This window comes from Lotus japonicus, chromosome 1, assembly GCF_012489685.1.
Source record: "Lotus japonicus ecotype B-129 chromosome 1, LjGifu_v1.2".
NCBI classification, from domain to species: domain Eukaryota; kingdom Viridiplantae; phylum Streptophyta; class Magnoliopsida; order Fabales; family Fabaceae; genus Lotus; species Lotus japonicus.
In genome coordinates this window covers 61817637-61830122 of record NC_080041.1, presented here as the reverse complement: position 1 = coordinate 61830122, position 12486 = coordinate 61817637, and the positions used below count along the sequence as shown (strand labels likewise).

Genomic DNA, 12486 nt, shown 5'->3' with positions numbered 1-12486 from the left:
GCCTTTTAGGCTTAGTTTTTCCTTTTGCTCATTCGTGTAGCGATTTTGAAGGTGTGCCAAAGAAACTAGGACTTTTGCTCAGCTTTTGAACAAAGGCTTTTCTTCGCACCAATATTTCCCGTAAGAGCAGGTGCGGCCTCGACGGTTTTTTCCCGCCAAGGGCTTACACTGATACGGGCCCAATGGTCATATGGGTTTACCCAGACTTACGCCTAGTTTATATTCTCGCCACATATTTCGGGGAGGTCTCTTGTTCCCAGACTTGCCCCATTTTGGGGATAAGTCGCTTTCCCGCACACATCGCCAACGAGAAATCAGCGTTTCGCACTGGACTTCCTTGGAGCAATCCCCGGACATCAAGGTCGTGTTGGGAATGCCACCTTCGGAGAATTTTTCTCACCAGGCGAACGTGATATGATGATCGAATTTTTCTATCTGAGTAGCGTCGGTTCGCACCGGACTTCCCCGGAGCAATCCCCAGACATCAAGGTCGTGTTGGGATTGCCACCTTCGGGTAATTTTTCCCACCGGGCGAACAGAGTTGAGTGATTTGAGCCAGGAGTATTTCTGATGAATATCCTTTTGTATTTGACTTGTTTGGAATTTTACATTGAGGGATGCCTCGTTAAAAAACTCTCGTGTCGGAGAAAAAGAGTGCATCTTTATTTTTAGTCCAATTTTGTGGTTAATTGTAACGCCCCGATTTCTCGGTTGTCACACAGTAACTAATCACGTGTATTTTTACAAAGAACTTTCGCCGATTAATTAATTAATCTTTAATTAATGATAAAAGATTCATTAATTGCGAAACTCTTGAAAGATTAACCTTTACAAATCACGCGGAAGTAAACATCATCTCAAAACTTTTGAATTAAATAAAATAGGCATGAAACATACGTCTAAAACCAAAGTAAATTACATCAACTTTATTTATCCAAATGAAAACAAAAGAATTGTTCAATGCTTCCCGAACTCGGTACTCTCAACCCAAAGAGAAAATGGATGTCTCTCAACCCAAACCTATTCCTTGGCCTCTTCCTCTTTATCTTCTTCCTCTTCATCAGGAGTGTAGTCGTCATCCGGTAGTGGCTCGTCACGGAGTATCAGCTCCCAAGAATGGGTCGTCGCCGTTATCTTCACGACCATCTACCGCCCCCCCCCCCCACATATAACACATAAACAAGTAGCGCAAGGGTCAGGTCGCAAACAAGATAATCATAAACATATCTATCATAAAGCACAATAATCATTTTCTTATGAAATTAAGTTTTATGACAATTAGTCAGTTAGACTAGCGCATCCTCACATCACACAACCCACCAAACCTTCATTAGCCAATATCGATCATACGCAGATGAACAATTCTCGGAGGGGACCGCAGTACAACCCTCAATCACGTAGAGACCTAACCGGCTCATCCACAAATCACTCAGGGAGACCCACACAGTCAATCCCTATCCCATGACTAAATCATGGTTATCACGTGGAGACCTAACCGGCTCATCCATAAAAACACCCTCGTGTGCAAGCCCATCGTTCTCATGGACCATAGTCTACACCGACCTATGTTCCATTAATCACATTTTCACTTTTTACTTGCAAGCGAGTTATTTCTCTTTCTCTTATATTGAGGCTCTAAGTCAAGTCTTCCTAGAGTCTTTTATTCTCTTCACAACACTAAAGATAGCAACACAACATTCACAGTGCATAAAAGGGTATTACGACTTGGTGAGCGACCCTTTTGTACAAATAACCAATTAAACAGTGTGAAATCATTTAAGAATAGCCATATACATAAAAACATGCATATTATGTCACAACAGCACCACAAGGCAAGTACCAAGGCTCAAGAAATCAAGCTTAACAGCATATAACTCACAGCATCTCCTAAACACATGTTCCTAAACAAAACTTCAAAACATTTTCGCAACTCAACATATTCACAGCAGAAATACCTTTCACAAAAATAGAGCCACAGAATGTATCTTTCAACCAAAAATCACGCATGATACCTTTCTGGAAAGCTATTTTAAATATATACAACTCTCTAGTTAAACAATCGTTCATTTGAGTCCCATAATTAGGTGATATTATGCCTTAAAGCTTACTGTCCGGAACAGGAAAGACAGCAGGTGTAACAGTTACTAAAAACGACCCCGAGATCACATTACTAAACCAAAAATTATGATTTTTATGTGTCTGGAAAGCTATTGCGACAATCTACAACTTTCATTTTAATCACTTTTTCATTTCACGACCATAAACAGGTAAAAAGGGGCTCTGAAGTCCGCTGTCCAGTACAGGAAACTGGCAGCGAAACTCCCACCTCTAGTTTAAGCTATAAACCATTTCAGCCCAAGGCTTTAAGCTATGTTCCAGCAATAAATATCAAATCACATAGGTCTCATATCATAATAGTACAGCAAGCAAACCTTCAACCCAAACCCTCATGCAAACCCTCAACAATCAAGATTCTTCACAACCAAACATAGCAACAAGTCCCTAACAAACTACCCAATCCTAGGACCAGCCCTTACCTTGTTTTAGAACTTGAAAATAGAAAGAAAGAAGATGGTTCTCCTGCTGTCCAAACCTCCTTGCCTTGCTCTCGGTCTCTCCCTCTTCCACTCGCGATCTCTCTCCTTCTCGCAAGCTCTCTCTCGCGCGCGCTTCGTGAGTGGTGGTGGCGGCTTGGGCGGCGGCGCTCCTCTTCTCTCTCAAGCTCTCTCTTCTCTCTTTTCCTCTGGTTTCTAACGTGAAAGAGTGTGCGTGCAACTTCTGTTTTCTGATTCTTAGAAAATAGGGTTTCCCCCCCTCTTGACTAAAACTCATGCAAACCAACATGTGGGCTAGGGTTTGGCTTTTACCTTTTTAAGCCCAAACCACTTAAACCTATGGCCCACTAATCAACCCTAATCAGGTCTGAACATAATTAAAACCCAACTATTTTTAATTAAAAACCCAACCAAATTTGGAATAAAAATAAAAACACATTAATAAATTCGCTGGCACTTTACAATCAGAACCCTGCTCGGTAAAATTCGAATATCTCGAGCTACAGAGGTCGGAATGACCTGATTCCACTTTGAGAATTTTCTACACTTAAAGGGCTACAAATCTCATGAAGGAAGTTTTCCCCAATGAGGTCTTTACAAACCTCTAAAAATTCACACAAGTTGACAGTTAAAATCTGTCAAAACTCAAACTTAACCAAAATCTCATTTTATTCAATCCATCATCAAAGCATTACAAAAATAAGGTCTAGGGCCTTACAATACCACCCTCCTTAAAAATAGTTTCGTCCTCGAAACTACTGTAGGAAGACACACCACGCTTCCGTTGCACACTCTGATACTCTCCTCAAATTTCTTAGTCGTCTCGACGCATAGGTTATCGTCCTTAGTCTCATATTTCTGGTCTTCACGTGACATCTCTAATGGTCTAGTTCCACATCATTCTCACAAAGGGAATTCGCCTCTCCTTAACGTTCCTTTCATAGTCCAACACCAACTATCATTCCGATCACAATTTTCCAATATCAAGTTGATCAGACTCAATATCCAAAAGATGACAATCAGGAAAAATATTTGGTAAGGATGTTCAAGTCACTCTCATTTCACTGTCTATAACCTAGACACCCGTTGTAGAGCCTCACGGAACTCTTCCGTTAGAACACGACCCGAACTGCCTCACTGCAGTCACACAAAACAACAAAAGTTTAAGTCAAACAGGTGTTATGCTCATGCCGGTACACGTTGGTCGGCGTCCCGCCCAGGTGATCCGGATGCAACATCAACAGCTCAGATACGGGAAAACAAACTTTTCGGACACCGAGCTCAAAGGTTCCATCCACCAATTCACTCGTTCAGTAGTTCCATCCACCACCTAGTCCATTCGACGGTTCCATCCACCATCTAGTTTGTCCGATCTATGGTTCCATCCACCATATACGATCGTTGGTTCCATCCACCAATCCTGTCTTTCCTGATGGTTCCATCCACCATTCCTGCTTCAACAATGGTTCCATCCACCATCTCATCGACCTTGATGGTTCCATCCACCATCTCAATCGACGCACTCCGCTCACTGGCTCCATCCGCCATCCCATCGACCTCGATGGTTCCATCCACCATCTTGATCGACGCACTCCGTTCATTGGCTCCATCCGCCATCCTTTCTTAGCCGATGGTTCCATCCACCATCTTTGATGAGTAAGGAAAAAAAAATCGAGAGTGTAACACAGTCACACAAAAACGTAAGGAAGACATTGACTCGGTCATTGTTCTTCCCTGCCTCTATGACTCAATAATGAGCATTCAGCACACCAAATCATATCACACACATAAATAACAAACCATTCACAAAATGAGATAATACCAATTATTATTATTTTACCAATTCTGACACAAAGTCTCGATGTGGTCAGGCGTGTCCCACTTGGAGCGTCCATTCCAATCTCAATCTTTGGTAAGCGACAACCCTTAATTAAAACATCCTTTCAATCCCTCACTTTTCTTCGATATTACAAGTAGTGTCAGCACGCATCCCAAAACCTAGGAGATGTCATGCAAGTTCACCTAAAGGGTGACATACAAGGCAACGATAACCCTTAGATATCTAGCAATCATCTTCAAATAGACCTTGATATCACGCTCGTACTAGGGCGCTTATCTAAAAAACCGCTCGTACTAGGGCACTAGGCGCCAAATCCAAATCCAATTGATCAACCATTTATAAGCTAATCATCATCTTAATACCTAAGAATCCACACGTGACTCTTGTTTCGGAACTATCCTCATTCACACCTTAAATCAATCTTTCACTTATCCACCAGTCAAATTATAGCTTATTTTTTTAGTCTGAAATCTCTGCATAACTCATAATTCATTCCCTTCAAGATCAAACCATATATTGTGCCTCTAGGGACTTAGCCCAACTTTCGCTCCCTAGATTTTAATCTTCAAAGGTTCAACTGCTATCGTCACAACTAAAACCATTAAATCTCTTATTCGTACCTGTCTCTCAACTCTCAAGGATAATCTTAACCCCTAAGGTTTTAATCCAGCTTAGTAAATCTCACTTAGTAGTCCTGGCACATTTCTCTGAAATCCATATCAACACTCTCATGTATTCAACTTATGCTAAAACTTTCTTTCTCTAACTCGTTGACCATCACACCAATCAACTTCTTAATCTCTCAATCCAATTCGAACAAACTTTAAGTCCTACACAATTAGGACAAGAATTTATGGACTTAAAATCTAAACCTTCACCGAGTTTGCACCAATAATGTCCTCTAACTCTTCAACACTTTTTAAATGAATATTCATTTCTTAGCACTACGACTTCTTCACAAAGGGATCAAACACATAATAAACTCATCTCTCAGATTTGACCAACATCTATCAATTCCTATCAACCTTTCTATCATGGTCCATCACCAGCTATAATTCTGAAGATCATCACCCTTCAATATTAAGTCGATTAAGCTTAATATGTCGAAGATGGAAATTTAGAAAAAAATCACTAGAAAGGTCAATGAGTCCCTATCATCTAGTAGCCACATAAATTGAGGTCCTATACAAAAAATACCATTTCTAATACTTCAACCTAAAAAATTATGCACCCTTGACATCTCATCTCTGGATTTCATATGTCATTCCACTATGATTCATCCTTAGCTTCTACCTTCGCCTTTTGACACGTCAAACACGTTGATACATACTCGACTACTCGTTTCTTCATCCCAGGCCAGCAAAAATGAAGTTTTAAGTCTTGATACATCTTCATCATTCCCGGATGAATACTCAATCTACTCTAATGACCCTCATCCAAAATCAACTTCCTCAAAATATCTTGACATAGAGTCAAACACTTAATCTCAAGTATCACGGCAATGATACTAATCACAGACATTCTCACAGCCAAGCAAACATCTTAGCAAACAAGTCTACCCAATCTCACCGCGGAAACTTTGAAAACACCTTTATCAAAAAAAAAAAACAAAACACCAACGAGTAGCCCAAAACCCTTAGGACTCTGGTTTCTCAACCGGAGCTCTGATACCACAATGCAACGCCCCGATTTCTCGGGTATCACACAGTAACTAATCACGTGTATTTTTACAAAGAATTTTCGCCAATTAATTAATTAACCTTTAGTTAATGATAAAAGATTCATTAATTGCGAAACTCTTGAAAGATTAACCTTTACAAATCACGCGGAAGTAAACATCATCTCAAAACTTTTGAATTAAATAAAATAGGCATGAAACATACGTCTAAAACCAAAGTAAATTACATCAACTTTATTTATCCAAATGAAAACAAAATAATTGTTCAATGCTTCCCGAACTCGGTACTCACAACCCAAAGAGAAAATGGATGTCTCTCAACCCAAACCTATTCCTTGGCCTCTTCCTCTTTATCTTCTTCCTCTTCATCAGGAGTGTAGTCGTCATACAGTAGTGGCTCGTCACGGAGTATCAGCTCCCAAGAATGGGTCGTCGCCGTTATCTTCATGACCATCTACCCCCCCCCACAGATAACACATAAACAAGTAGCGCAAGGGTCAGGTCGCAAACAAGATAATCATAAACATATCATAAAGCACAATACTCATTCGCTTATGAATTTAAGTTTTATGACAATTAGTCAGTTAGACTAGCGCATCCTCACATCACACAGCCCACCAAACCTTCATTGGTCAATCTCGATCATCCGCAGATGAACAATTCTCGGAGGGGACCAAAGTACAACCCTCAATCACGTGGAGACCTAACCGGCTCATCCACAAATCACTCAGGGAGACCCACACAGTCAATCCCTATCCCATGACTAAATCATGGTTATCACGTGGAGACCTAACCGGCTCATCCACAAAAACACCCTCGCGTGCAAGCCCATCGTTCTCATGGACCATAGTCTACACCGACCTATGTTCCATTAATCACATTTTCACTTTTTACTTGCAAGCGAGTTATTTCTCTTTCTCTTATATTGAGGTTCTAAGTCAAGTCTTCCTAGAGTCTTTTATTCTCTTCACAACACTAAAGATAGAAACACAACATTCACAGTGCATAAAAGGGAATTACGACTAGGTGAGCGACCCTTTTGTACAAATAACCAATTAAACAATGTGAAATCATTTAAGAATAGCCATATACATAAAAACATGCATATTATGTCACAACAGCACCACAAGGCAAGTACCAAGGCTCATGAAATCAAGCTTAACAGCATATAACTCACAACATCTCCTAAACACATGTTCCTAAACAAAACTTCAAAACATTTTCGCAACTCAACATATTGACAGCAGAAACAACTTTCACAAAAACAGAGCCACAGAATGTATCTTTCAACCAAAAATCACGCATAATACCTTAATGGAAAGCTATTTTAAATATATACAACTCTCTAGTTAAATACTCGTTCATTTGAGTCCCATAATTAGGTGATATTAGGCCTTAAAGCTTACTGTCCGGAACAGGAAAGACAGCAGGTGTAACAGTTACTAAAAATGACCCCCAGATCACATTATTAAACCAACAATTATGATTTTTATATGTATGGAAAGCTATTTCGAAAATCTACAACTTTCATTTTAATCACTTTTTCATTTGACGACCATAAACAGGTAAAAAGGGGCTCTGAAGTCCACTGTCCAGTACAGGAAACTGGCAGCGAAACTCCCACCTCTAGTTTAAGCTATAAACCATTTCAGCCCAAGGCTTTAAGCTATGTTCTAGCAATAAATATCAAATCACATAGGTCTCATATCATAATAGTACAGCAAGCAAACCTTCAACCCAAACCCTCATGCAAACCCTCAACAATCAAGATTCTTCACAACTAAACATAGCAACAAGTCCCTAACAAACTACCCAATCCTAGGACCAGCCCTTACCTTGTTTTAGAACTTGAAAATAGAAAGAAAGAAGATGGTTCTCCTGCTGTCCAAACCTCCTTGCCTTGCTCTCAGTCTCTCCCTCTTCCACTCGCAATCTCTCTCCCTCTCGCAAGCACTCTCTCGCGCGGGCGTCGTGAGTGGTGGTGGCGGCTTGGGCGGCGGCGCTCCTCTTCTCTCTCAAGCTCTCTCTTCTCTCTTTTCCTCTGGTTTCTAACGTGAAAGAGTGTGGGTGCAACTTCAGTTTTCTGATTCTTAGAAAATAGGGTTTCCGCCCTTCTTGACTAAAACCCATGCAAACCAACATGTGGGCTAGGGTTTGGCTTTAACTTTTTTAGCCCAAACCACTTAAACCTATGGCCCACTAATCAACCCTAATCAGGTCTGAACATAATTAAAACCCAACTATTTTTAATTAAAAACCCAACCAAATTTGGAATAAAAATAAAAACACATTAATAAATTCGCTGGCACTTTACAGTCAGAACCCTGCTCGGTAAAATTCGAATATTTCGAGCTACAGAGATCGGAATGACCTGATTCTACTTCGAGAATTTTCTACACTTAAAGGGTTACAACTCACATGAGGAACGTTTTCCCCAATGAGGTCGTTAAGACCCTCTAAAAGTTCACACAAGTTGACAGTTAAAATCTGTCAAAACTCAAACTTGACCAAAATCTCATTTTATTCAATCCATCATCAAAGCATTACAAAAATAAGGTCTAGGGCCTTACATTAATCCTAGTCGCTATCTTCTTTGTCGCGCCCCTGCTTGCCTAGCTCTTTCATCAAAGTATGGTGCCCAGCACCTCTTCTTTTGTCCCCGAGGTACTTGCTATCCATTCACTCCCAGAATGCCCGTTCGCCTCTAACTCTTTCTTTTGCTTGTTACCCTTGACCTTTTTGCTCCTGGAGGCAATTTCCCTCGCCACGAATTTCCCTTTGCTCTTACCGCAGTGTGCTGAGCCTTTCTTCTTCCGAAAGCGGTCAGGTCCTTTGCTCAACCCTTGTCCATAAACTTCCCGCTGAGATACTTTCAAGTCCATACTTCGGCCCATCGCCGCTTTCCCCTTCCAGTCGCCTGATCCCTTGCTCAAAAGGGCTGGTGTCCTGAACCGCGGAAGGTTCCAAAGTGTAGCGTCCTTCGGACTCCAGCTGAAGAGGTCAAAATTGCCGTCTACCAGCTTTTCCAATCGTCTCTCTTGCTCAAGGGTGAGCCTAGGCTCAATCGCCAACACACCTCTACTGAACTTGTACCTTTCCAAGTCATCCACTATGCCTGCCCAGCGTTCCTCCGCTGTGATGTCTGTGAACGATCCATCCCACTCTGTCTTCTCGACTTCTTCCCTAAGTTGCCTCTGACTATTCCTTTGTCTTTTCACCCTCCCGTGTTCCGTCTCCTGCGTCTCATTCCTTGACCTATTTTGCTCGTTCTAACTTTTCTCTTGGATCTCGATCTCGTGACACCGGTGTCCCTCGCCTGCTACTTTCTTCTCGTACATGCTGAGACAATTATTGTAGCATTCTCTCGCCCTTCTTTGATCAACCATAATTTTTCCCACCTTTCCACAGAGCAGTGGGTACTTTACTGCAAGATGGGCTGTTGAAATGACGGCGCACAAACGGTTCAAGGTATTGAAGGTATGAAAAACGATAGAAAGGGGGGGTTTGAATAGCGTTTTACAGCTAAAAACTCAACCCACTTGAGATTTAAATAAATCTCTTGGAACACCAAAGATAAGAGTGCAGAGATAATATATAAGGAAAGCACACAAATGATTTTATCCTGGTTCACTTGATAAATCTCTCAAGCTAATCCAGTCCACCCGTTAAGGTGATTTCTTCCTTCTTCGAATGAAGGCAATCCACTAATCAGAGTTTTGTTACACCTGCACTTGCTACCTGCAAAGTGACTAACAATACACTGACTTAGCTAACACTAAGATTCACTCTCTTAGTCTTCTCTAGGATCCGATCAACATTGATCTCCTAAAGGTAAAACAAACAACTGTTTGAAAGTATTGGGTTTACAAATAAGTGCTTCTACAAAAGTTGATAGTAAACACACTTAGTTCTATTTGAAGAAAGATTGCTAAGAGGATTTGAAAATTACTTGCGCGTATATGTTTCTTAGCGGCATCTTTCAGTCTTCAGCCTCTTTATATACTCCAAGGATTAGGGTTTGAACGTTGCATGAGAATGCTACCGTTGGAGGGAAGTTCTGGGTTTTCCAGCTTCTGCTGTGGCTGAGAACGTTAGGTTAGGTCGTCAGGATAGTACACTGCTTTTGTACTTTGGATAGTGACGTGACCTTTAACCTTGTTGACTTCTGATCAGAGGGACGCTTTGTGTTGGAACTTGTGAAGCTTGTTGATCAGAGTCAGAGGGAAGCATGGATCCTCTGACCGTTGTAACTTCTGATTCTGAACCCAGAGGAGAAGCACTTGGTCTTCAGAGCCAGCTTGCTTCTGGACTTCAGAGTCTTCACTTTTCAGCTTCTGGATCTTTAGAGCATCGAGACCATCAGAGCTTCTGGACCATCAGAGCTTCTGAACCTTCAGAGCTTCTGGACCTTCAGAGCGTCTGGGTTTTCAGATCATCTGGATCTTCAGAACTTCAAGTGAGCTGAGTCCACATCAGAGCTTAACTATCTTCAGATCTTCTGAAGCTTTTCTGTTGTTTAGATTGAACATAGAGATTGCGAAAGCGTTGCTAGGGTTACTCTTTAAGCAAAGTGCTTCTGATTTGTGTGAGATTATATCAAAGTCAGAGCCTGTCATGAACACACTCAGAAAACACGTTAGAGTACCATAATTGTTCATACTAAAATGTTAACTTGTAATCATCAAAACATAGAGTTGTACTACATGATCAAAACTTGATCTTACAGGTATTCCTCCCAATGATAACGGTGTATGAGGCTACAACTTGTATCACTAAGTACCTCACGCGAAAGAGCTTGGCGTTGTCCTCTATCCCGAAAATGGTGTCTAAATCTATATAACCACGTACCCACACTTGCTCGCCTGAGAACCCCACTAGTGTTCCCGTATAGGGCATTAAATCCTTATCGGTTAATCCCAGCTTATCAAATGCGTCCCCGTAAATGATATCGGCGGAGCTACCTTGATCTAGGAGTACTCGGCGAACATTAAAGTTGTTGATCCGAACCATAACGACCATCGGATCATCTTTGTGCATTTGACTCCCTCAAAATCCGCTGATGAGATCACTATATCCGAATGCTGGAAGCCAGAAGGAACTTGGTATTGTTGCACCGAGGTTACTGCCCTGACATGTCTTCTTCTCGCCGATGCTGTATCTCCCCCTCCGCCGAAACCACCTGCAATTGTATTAAATGTGCCCACTGGCGGCTCGAGATCTTTATTAAATGTTTCCTCTGCGCTCGGCGTTTATTAAACCACCTGCTAGTGTTTCCTTCCTTTCTGAGCTCGGCGTGCGGCGACGATCCTCCCGTCGTCGATCATCCTGTTGGCGAGAGTTCATATACATGTTTCCCTGTTGTCGTTCGTTGTTCCAATGCTCATTGCGGTCATTTAGCTGCGCTCGCTCTGCTCTGATGACCCTCTCGATCTCATTCTTTAAAGTGAAATAATCCCTTGTATCATGTCCCGCTGACTGGTGGTACTCACACCACTTAGTCTTATCTGATTTTGGTCGCGGTGGGTCGCCTTGACCTCACGGAGCATCTCTGTTTGATGAGCGCTTAGACTCTTTCCTGACTCTCCACGCCGGCGAGAGTCAGCCTGGTGCCAGGGCCGGCGACGCTCGAAATTGTCCTTCCTCGGATAGAAGGGATCTTTCGTTGTCTTTTCCGCTGTCCGGACTTTCCTGTCTCGCCTTTTACTCCCTTCAGCCTTGTCTTTGCTCGCTTTATCCTCTGGCGACGCGTCCCTTTGATCACCATCCTTTTCCAACTTTGCTCTTCTTCGCTTGAAAGCGTCGTCCTCTTCATCAAGGATGTACGTGTTCGCCCGCGCGCGCACCTCCGCCATCGATTTGGTCGGCTTACGACTCAGTTTGCTATTTAGCTTCCCAGGTTGTAGACCGTTCTTGAAGGCCCGACCACAAGCATTCGGCTCCGACTCCTCAATCTTTACCGACGCAGCACTGAATCGTTTCACGTATTGTTTCAGAGTCTCTCCTTCAGACTGACGCACGTTGTACAAGTCCTTGATCGTCACTTGCTTAGTCTTGCTTGCTGAGAACTGGACGAGGAATTTGGACGAAAAATCTCGGAAGTTGGTGATGGATCCCCGCGGAAGAGTTGTGAACCACGCCATTGTTGTACCTTTAAAAGTTGCTGGAAACATTTTGCACTTGACTGCGTCTGAAGCGGCGCTAATCACCATCTTTGTATTGAAATACAGTAGGTGTTCCTTAGGATCTGCTTTTTCGCTGTATGTTTCGAGGACTATATTCTTCATATTATCTGGAATGGCCACTTCCCTTACCGTAGCTGAAAATGGCTCGAATTCACCCACAGTCTCTGCCTCACGCTCTCCTTCGTCCTACTGCTCGTGATGATAGTACTCTAGCTGCTCCTGAAGATAGTC

General features: G+C 42.2%; 1 long non-coding RNA gene across 1 annotated transcript; it reads right to left on the bottom strand.

The window, feature by feature from the left end:
* Positions 1 to 846: 846 nt before the first annotated feature.
* On the bottom strand, positions 847 to 2827 carry LOC130731957 (uncharacterized). The gene is made up of 2 exons (XR_009016898.1): positions 2538 to 2827; positions 847 to 1146 (listed from the first exon to the last, which is right to left on the bottom strand). It is a non-coding gene; the product is annotated as an uncharacterized LOC130731957 (long non-coding RNA).
* Between the last annotated feature and the right edge of the window lie 9659 nt (positions 2828 to 12486).